The sequence below is a fragment of the Lactuca saligna genome, chromosome 4 (genome assembly GCF_052625555.1).
Source record: "Lactuca saligna cultivar CGN05327 chromosome 4, ASM5262555v1, whole genome shotgun sequence".
NCBI classification, from domain to species: Eukaryota; Viridiplantae; Streptophyta; class Magnoliopsida; order Asterales; family Asteraceae; genus Lactuca; species Lactuca saligna.
In genome coordinates this window covers 292,340,368-292,347,906 of record NC_136420.1, presented here as the reverse complement: position 1 = coordinate 292,347,906, position 7,539 = coordinate 292,340,368, and the positions used below count along the sequence as shown (strand labels likewise).

Below are 7,539 nucleotides of genomic sequence, written 5' to 3'. Positions count from 1 at the left end.
CAACAGCCACCGAAAGTTCATCTTGGTTATGTTGAAGTAAACGGCTTGTTTCCTCCATTTGGCGATCCAAAATCATCTTCGTCATAGTTTGTACCCCAGCCATTGTGATCGGATCAGGCACAGCTGCTACAACTGGTATCTGCTCCCTCTCTTAGAGTTGTTGATTTATGTTTGCATTTCCGACTCCACTCCGGGTTTTTGCCATTATGATCCATACACCAAATTAGGAGAATTTAGATCTTCATTACTCTGAAAAATTATATGTTAGTTCTAATATCATGGTTGTACGCTTAGAATCCTGAACACATAAGGTTTCCAGATTCGGTCGGCAACAGACCATAGATTCGAACAAATAATGGAATATATTGAAAACATATAGCATTTAGCACATAAAAGCATTTTAGGCATCTTTCCTAAAATATATTAGTGTGTGTGTCTAAAACATGGTAGACACTCATCTCATAATCATCACTTAGCATTCTATGTTTCAGTCTAGAAATCCTACAAATTTCTAGTTCGCTTAAATTAATGCTCTGATACCAACTGTGACATCCCCATTTTTCTTGGCGAGAAAAGACCGATTTAGTGTATGCATTTAAAATAAAATCATAGTAATTTCCAAAGCATGTTGCGGAATTTGTTCCCAAAACAAAATATAATAAAAATTTATCAAAACATTTCTTAAGGAAATATATTTTTATTATATAACAAAAACCTCGGGATGTCATGATTCGATACAGACCAAAACCATAAACAGTAAATTATAAGCCTTACAACAGATATTCACAACTACTGCCTTAAAATTCAAAAATCCCTTTTCAACCTCCAAATAATAAGTTTATTAATTTTCATCAACAAATAAGTCTATTAATTTCCTCAACCAACAAATAATAAGTTTATTAATTTTCATCAACCAACAATAAATTTATTAATTTCCTCAACCAACAATAAATTTATTAATTTTTATCAATCAACAATAACCCTGATTACCGATTCCCGTTATCCTCACCTTACGTCCCTAAACAACTATCATAAGCGACCTAGTCTAAGGATTTTCATCGGGGTGACAACACTGCTTTTAGGGGATTCCTCATCAATTTATGTCAAATAAGGCAACAATATAGGGGATGGAGTATACCATTGAACACTAAGTTTACACCTACAGGTTTCGAGCCTACTAGCGTTTCACTGGACTGTCTAGAAAAGTCTGTAGTCGTCATCTATACTTCGTTAGATGACTGAAACAATAACAATATCGAGGCCTCTCATCATTTTAAGACACATCAACTATTTTATCTACCCATGTTATACCCAATATATTTGTAGATAAAAATACATATACAGTTTAAATAATTTTAAAACATGTATAAAACATTCATTCAACACCCATCTCAAATAGACAAACAACAAATATACACATAGCATGTATTTGATAGAAAATAATTCATATCTATGTATAAGATAAAAGTGACTACACACTCACTTGATTTAACGATAATCGGGCAACACTTTGTTTGTTAAAACGATATTCTTTGATGAAACCGGGGATTTTAGTTGAAAACCGGCCTTACACGGGCAGAGTTTCGAGTTGAAAATATACTTGTCTAGGGAACTTCGGTGCACCGGGACTTGCTTCAAGTGTCGGGAATGATACCTGAGCTTTGAGAGGTTAAAAGTAGGCTAAAATAGAGTAAATAGTGAAAGAGAATTGAGTTTTTAAACAAAAACCCGTAAGCCATCATTTTCTAACTATAAGGTTGAACCATCGGGTTACGTTGGGCGTAAATTTAGATTACGCGGGGCGTATTACTAATTTAACTAGTATGTTGGGCGTACATCATGGTACGCGGGGTGTACTAAGGGATAACTCCGGACTCATCAAGTCTATGACACGTGGCACTCATGCAAAGGAGTAGAGGAGGTGACGGACTCCGGGTCACGTACACGAGTACGCTACGCATACTCCTTTTGTATGTTGGGCGTATACCATCGGATTAACCTCGAAGTTTGTGCCCAAAACATCAAAAATTCATAACTTTTGTCACACCCCAAAATCGAGAAAGGCAGAAACGTTCTGGGGCGGAGGACATCATGTAATGTATCATAACAATGCAAACTAGTAAACAAGCAACAACATCATCCATTGCATTAATAGTATATTTTTAGTTACAAGTGTTCTTTCATAATATAAGATAACATAATGAACAATCAAAATAAAATAGGAGTCTTGATTTCTCCATCTTCAAAAAACCTGGTCGTCGTACCTGTCTATTTGTGACTTGAGAATACAAGTTATTTTGAAAGCGAGTATTAGCGAAAAATCTGGTGAATTCATCAGTATTAATGTGTCTTTGATTTGTCAAATTGTAAAGTAATGACTTGTAAACCATTGGAAAAAGATTGTATAAGTATGAACTGTTTGAAAGCAGTTGAAAGCGTTTGAATACCCTAGCAAATCCCTATGATTTCTATTAGTATAAAGAGTAGCCTACTACCAAGACCCGAATGTTTTGAAAGTAGTCTTCTACCAAGACTTGTATGTTTTGAAAGTAGTCTTCTACCAAGACTCAAATGTTTAGAAAGTAGTCTTCCACCAAGACTCAAATGTTTAGAAAGTAGTCTTCTACCAAGACTCAAACGTTTAGAAAGTAGTCTTTTACCAAGACTCAAATGTATGGAAAGTAGTCTTCTACCAAGACTCAAATGTATGGAAAGTAGTCTTCTACCATGTCTCAAATGTATGGAAAGTAGTCTTCTACCAAGACTCAAATGTTTTGCTATAACAAAGATGGTTTTCTCCTCTATAACTACTATTAACAATATAAAGTCTACCTCGTCGTTTATATGAATGTATCACAAAATAAAAGTAATAGGAAAAATATAGCTATGTAAGTGTTATCCTTTTGTATTAGGATCAACTCGACATCGCGACTGTCAGAATGTATAACCTTGAACATCCGTATATTGTTCATTTTCCTCTGTAGTTGGCAGTAGGTTTAAGGAATGGTTAGTCCCGTAAAGGTACTCCTAATATAAGTATTAACCGTAGGCATCCGTAGATGTTCATTTCCCTCTGTAGTGAATAGCAGGTTAAAGGAATGGTTAGTCCCGTAAAGGTACCCCTAATATAAGTATTAACCGTAGGCATCCGTAGATGTTCATTACCGCTGTTTCTAACAGGTGGGTTCCAAAATGCTTAGTCCCCTCTAGTTATCCTAATGAAGTAGGATAGGTAGAACAAATCTACACATATAATATGTACTAGTAAGTCATCATATAGAATCTAGGTACAAGTATCCATGTAAGAATATATGAATGTATACCTTTGCTACCTAAAGGTACTGAACTGACTGATTAGAACTATTATGTCTATATATGTACGCATGATATATAACTGATATTTAAACGACCTTCGGACGGATACCCGATACTGTACCAGACCACATCCCAACGGGGAAAAGGAAATAAAGCGGGTTAGCCTTACTATGTCCTTTAAACATTATTTATATAACTATACATATATAGGCATGCTTTTAACAAGGTATCTATGTAAAAGTATCATGTAAGTGTATCCAAGTAAGTGTATCGCTACAAGCAACATGTATTCGTATGGACTCATGAATGAACTGACTCTGGTGTAATTCCTTGTAATAGGAATAGCAAGTAGTATCTCCTAACTATACCTATAATAGTTACTAAAAATGTACAAGTATCAACGAAGGTATACATATACATATATGGGTGTGCATTTGATAATATAAACGCATAAAAGAAGTTTTGTAACTGAGTTTAGAAAGAAACTTACAGTATGTAACACAGTTTGATAAAAAGTTTTAAACATGTAAAAACGTTTAAGAAAGTCATTTGAAGAAATCTGTTTAGTAAAACAGCTAATGTATAGTAAATCCATTTGCATGTTAGTTTTTAATCAATTGTGATTGATATAATAACTAGCATGTTTCAACTTGTATTCCCCCTATAAAGAATTTAAAAACATTTAGAAACATTTAAAAGGTTAATTCAAGGGGTATGAACTCACCTGCAGTGAGCGGATCGGAAGGAAGTGTCGGACCAGTGCTTGGTGTCAAGTGAAGACTTAGACACACACAATAATCCTAATTACATATGAAGACATATGTATATAACCAATTAGTGATTTTACCACTAATTAAACATGTATAAAAATCATATTGAAAGGAAAACACTTTCGTCAAGTGCTAGGAGGCTATCGGGTTGCAACAAAGGAGTGCACAGCCTCATACGGGAGTTTATGGTCCAATGATCATCTTTACTGGAGTTTAATGCCCATGGTAGTTTACTCCTAGCCTTAAACTCTCCATTGGTCACCAAAAGGGGATTAAAACTCAAAGGGCTTAATTGGTTAAGTGCTCCAAAGCTTTAAACAAGTGTTTGGGTGGGTTTAAGGTATTAAAATGGCCTTGCTTGGAGTTCACGGCTGTGGGACCACTCCCTCATGAGTTTATTGCCGTAAACTCTTGGTAAGGAGTACCATTTCATGAATCTTGGTCCTTAAGTCCATGGAGTAATGTTCTATGCTAAAATCCAAGGCTTACTAAAGTGTTAGGGTGTCATTTGCACCCTTAAAAGGGGTTTACGGCCCAAGAACATGTCTTGGCCGTAAACTCCTTGGATCCCAAGATTTCTTATGTTTTCTAAGATCTAAACATCATATACCTAGTTTACAATGAGTTTGATCAAGGATACTTACAATCTAAGATCTTGAATGGTCCTTTCTGGCCAAGAACACTAGTGTGTGTTCTTGGTGTTCTTGGTGGATCTTGAAAATCTACAAAATGGAATGATTTCATGGATGAAATCATGTAAGATCACTAGATCATCTAAGATATCAACTAGTTAGGGCAAGAAACATACGAGTTTTGAAGATCAGGGACGAACATCGAGATGGTACTTGAGAGGATTTGGGCCAAGGAAGTGAAAGAAATGGACAAATGGCCTTCATCTTCACCATATATGGTGAGTTTACTGCCCACATGGAGTTTACGGCCGTAAACTCCCATGTGCTGGCCGTGAACTCATGGTAAATGTGCTTAAGGCTCGGTCTTTGTGCTATAAATTGAGCAGATAAACCCCGACACTTCTTCCTTAAGTGTACAAGGCTCAGAACTCTCAAACAGACTCTAAATTATGCTGAATGATAGCAGGAATTAGTTTGACTTTCTATTGACTTGGTATGTTGTAGATAATGGAAATTTCAGGTTGTCAGATCATCCCCCTGTTAGAGGGAATTTCGTCCCGAAATTAGAATTTAGGTAAAGGAGTAGGCATGAATAATCGAGCAAAGGCATGAATTCGGGTCCTCGGTTGGTATCCCAACGAATCTTCACTAAGGGGTGGTGGCGTTGCTTCTTCTGCTTGACCACTCGGTCGAGGGTCACTATGGTTCTTCCACGAAGGCGAGGATCTCGTTGATCTCGATCTCGCCGAGTGGGATTACGAGATTCCTGACGAAAGGTACGTTTTCACGTTCGAGAAGTGAAAGGTAAAATGTAAGTTACTAAACTCGCAGTGTAGGCTGGGTTTGTGAGTTACGGGACTGATTCTAGCAAGAATCACGGAGGTCCTAACTATTCTGGATTTGGCTTACCACACTTTCCGAAGTGTATCAAGCCTTCCCAGAGTGAGATTTCCAAATGGATTTGGCCTCTCACTTGAAATTCCAAGGTTTTCTTCCTCTTGCTTGTCTTCCCAATCAAGGGCCACTCCCTTCTGACTCAAAGTCATAAGAGGTTTCGTAATCTGCGAGGAGTTCTGAATGAACTCTCGACAGTAGGTCAGTGAGACCTAAAATTTGGCGAATTCCTGTCGGCATCCTCGGTGTTGATAAATTCTCAGCGGTTTTGATTTTTGGGAGGGTCCTCAAGAATTCCCACATTACTGGTAATGTGTCTTAGGAATTCGACTCTTCAAATCTGAAATTTGCATTTAGAGAACTTCGCGTAAAGCTTCTCTGATCATAATGTTTCCAAGGCTTGTTGTAGATGCTCTTTATGATTTCCTTCTTACTACGAGAGTAGATAAGTAAGTCATTTAGAAGACAATGACGAACTGATCCCAGTAAGAATGGCGTACCCTATTCATTAATTTCATGAATATTACGGGTGTATTGGTCCTTTCCGAGAGGTATCACTACGAACTAGTAGTATCCGCATCGAGTTTGGAAGATTGTCCTCGAGACATCCTTTACTAACACTCGCAACTGGTGATATTCGGATCTTAGGTTCATTTCTGCAAGGTACATCGTTCCTTGCGGTTGGTCAACTGATTCATCTATGTGAGGTAGAGAGTAATGATTTCCAATGGAAGTCCTGTTGAGGTCTGCGCTATGAGGACTTCCCAAGGGGTCACCCATCCTAGTACTACTCTCGCCCAAGCACGCTTAACTGCGGAGTTCTGATGGGATCTGGTGCATTACTGCTGGTATGATCGCACCCACTGAAGTCTTTCTTCTTGAAGAATAAGACCAGAGTTCTCATAGGTGAGCATCTTGGTCCTTTCATTCTTTTGTTGAGATTTATTCGGAACGAATTAGAAATATGAGGTATTCCATGAATGAGTACTTCAGTGTTCTGGAATGATAGTTTCGCTAGAAAGACGATTTCGGAGAAAGAGATGTGCGCATGAGACTGATATTGCGAGGGTCGAATTTACTCCAGTTGTATGATAATGTCGGAATCATACGGAAACTAAACACATTAGATTTGAACATAAGGCGTTACAGACAAAACACAACAGTGCAACCTTTAACAGAGTTACTGTACTTTAGATTTACTACAAGACTATTGCTGCGAACAAGGTATACTACAAAACACAAGTATACGCAGCACAAGGATCCCTAAACTGACGGGATCTCACAAAAGATAAGACTCTAGTTGCACTAGTTTTAAATAGTTTATAAGTCTGTTACAACGAAACGCCTTAATTACTTTAACATGGGTCCAGAGTAGTCTCCCCTGCGACGGTGGTCGGTAGCATACTTTCGTCTGTGCCAGCATTTGCTGCCTCTGGGCAGTTCCTTTTGTAGTGACCCACCTTGCCACAACCATAGCAAGCCTGGTTTACACCGGTGTTAGGCACTTGGTTGCTCGGCCTTGCTAGACTCTTGCACTAACGTATGGTGTGTCCCTTTCTGTTACAGTTTGAGCACTTCATCTCCCGACAAGGTCTGCGGTGGTGATAGTTGCATTTGCTGCACTTTGGGAGATTTCCAGCATATTGTCTGGCTGGGTTACGAACAATTGGGATACCCGAATGGATGGTAGTAGGAGGTACCGATGTCGTGGCTGTGAAGGTCGTTACCGGTGTGTCGTGGTAGTTTGTTGCTCGTTGAGGTACTTGATTGTTACCTGGATTGGAATTGTTGTTAACAATCCCACTAACATTCGCATTGTTAGCGTTAAGGTGGGTCAGAATAGCTGACACAGCAGCCGAGACTACAACTTGTAAGGTAGCTACATCAATCTGAAGAGTTGGTGTTTGGTTGATGGGTTGATCGTTTTT

General features: G+C 38.2%; 1 non-coding gene across 1 annotated transcript; it reads right to left on the bottom strand.

The window, feature by feature from the left end:
• Positions 1-6,354: 6,354 nt before the first annotated feature.
• Positions 6,355-6,473, bottom strand: LOC145044781 (5S ribosomal RNA). The gene has a single exon (XR_013681691.1). It is a non-coding gene; the product is annotated as a 5S ribosomal RNA (ribosomal RNA).
• Positions 6,474-7,539: the final 1,066 nt, after the last annotated feature.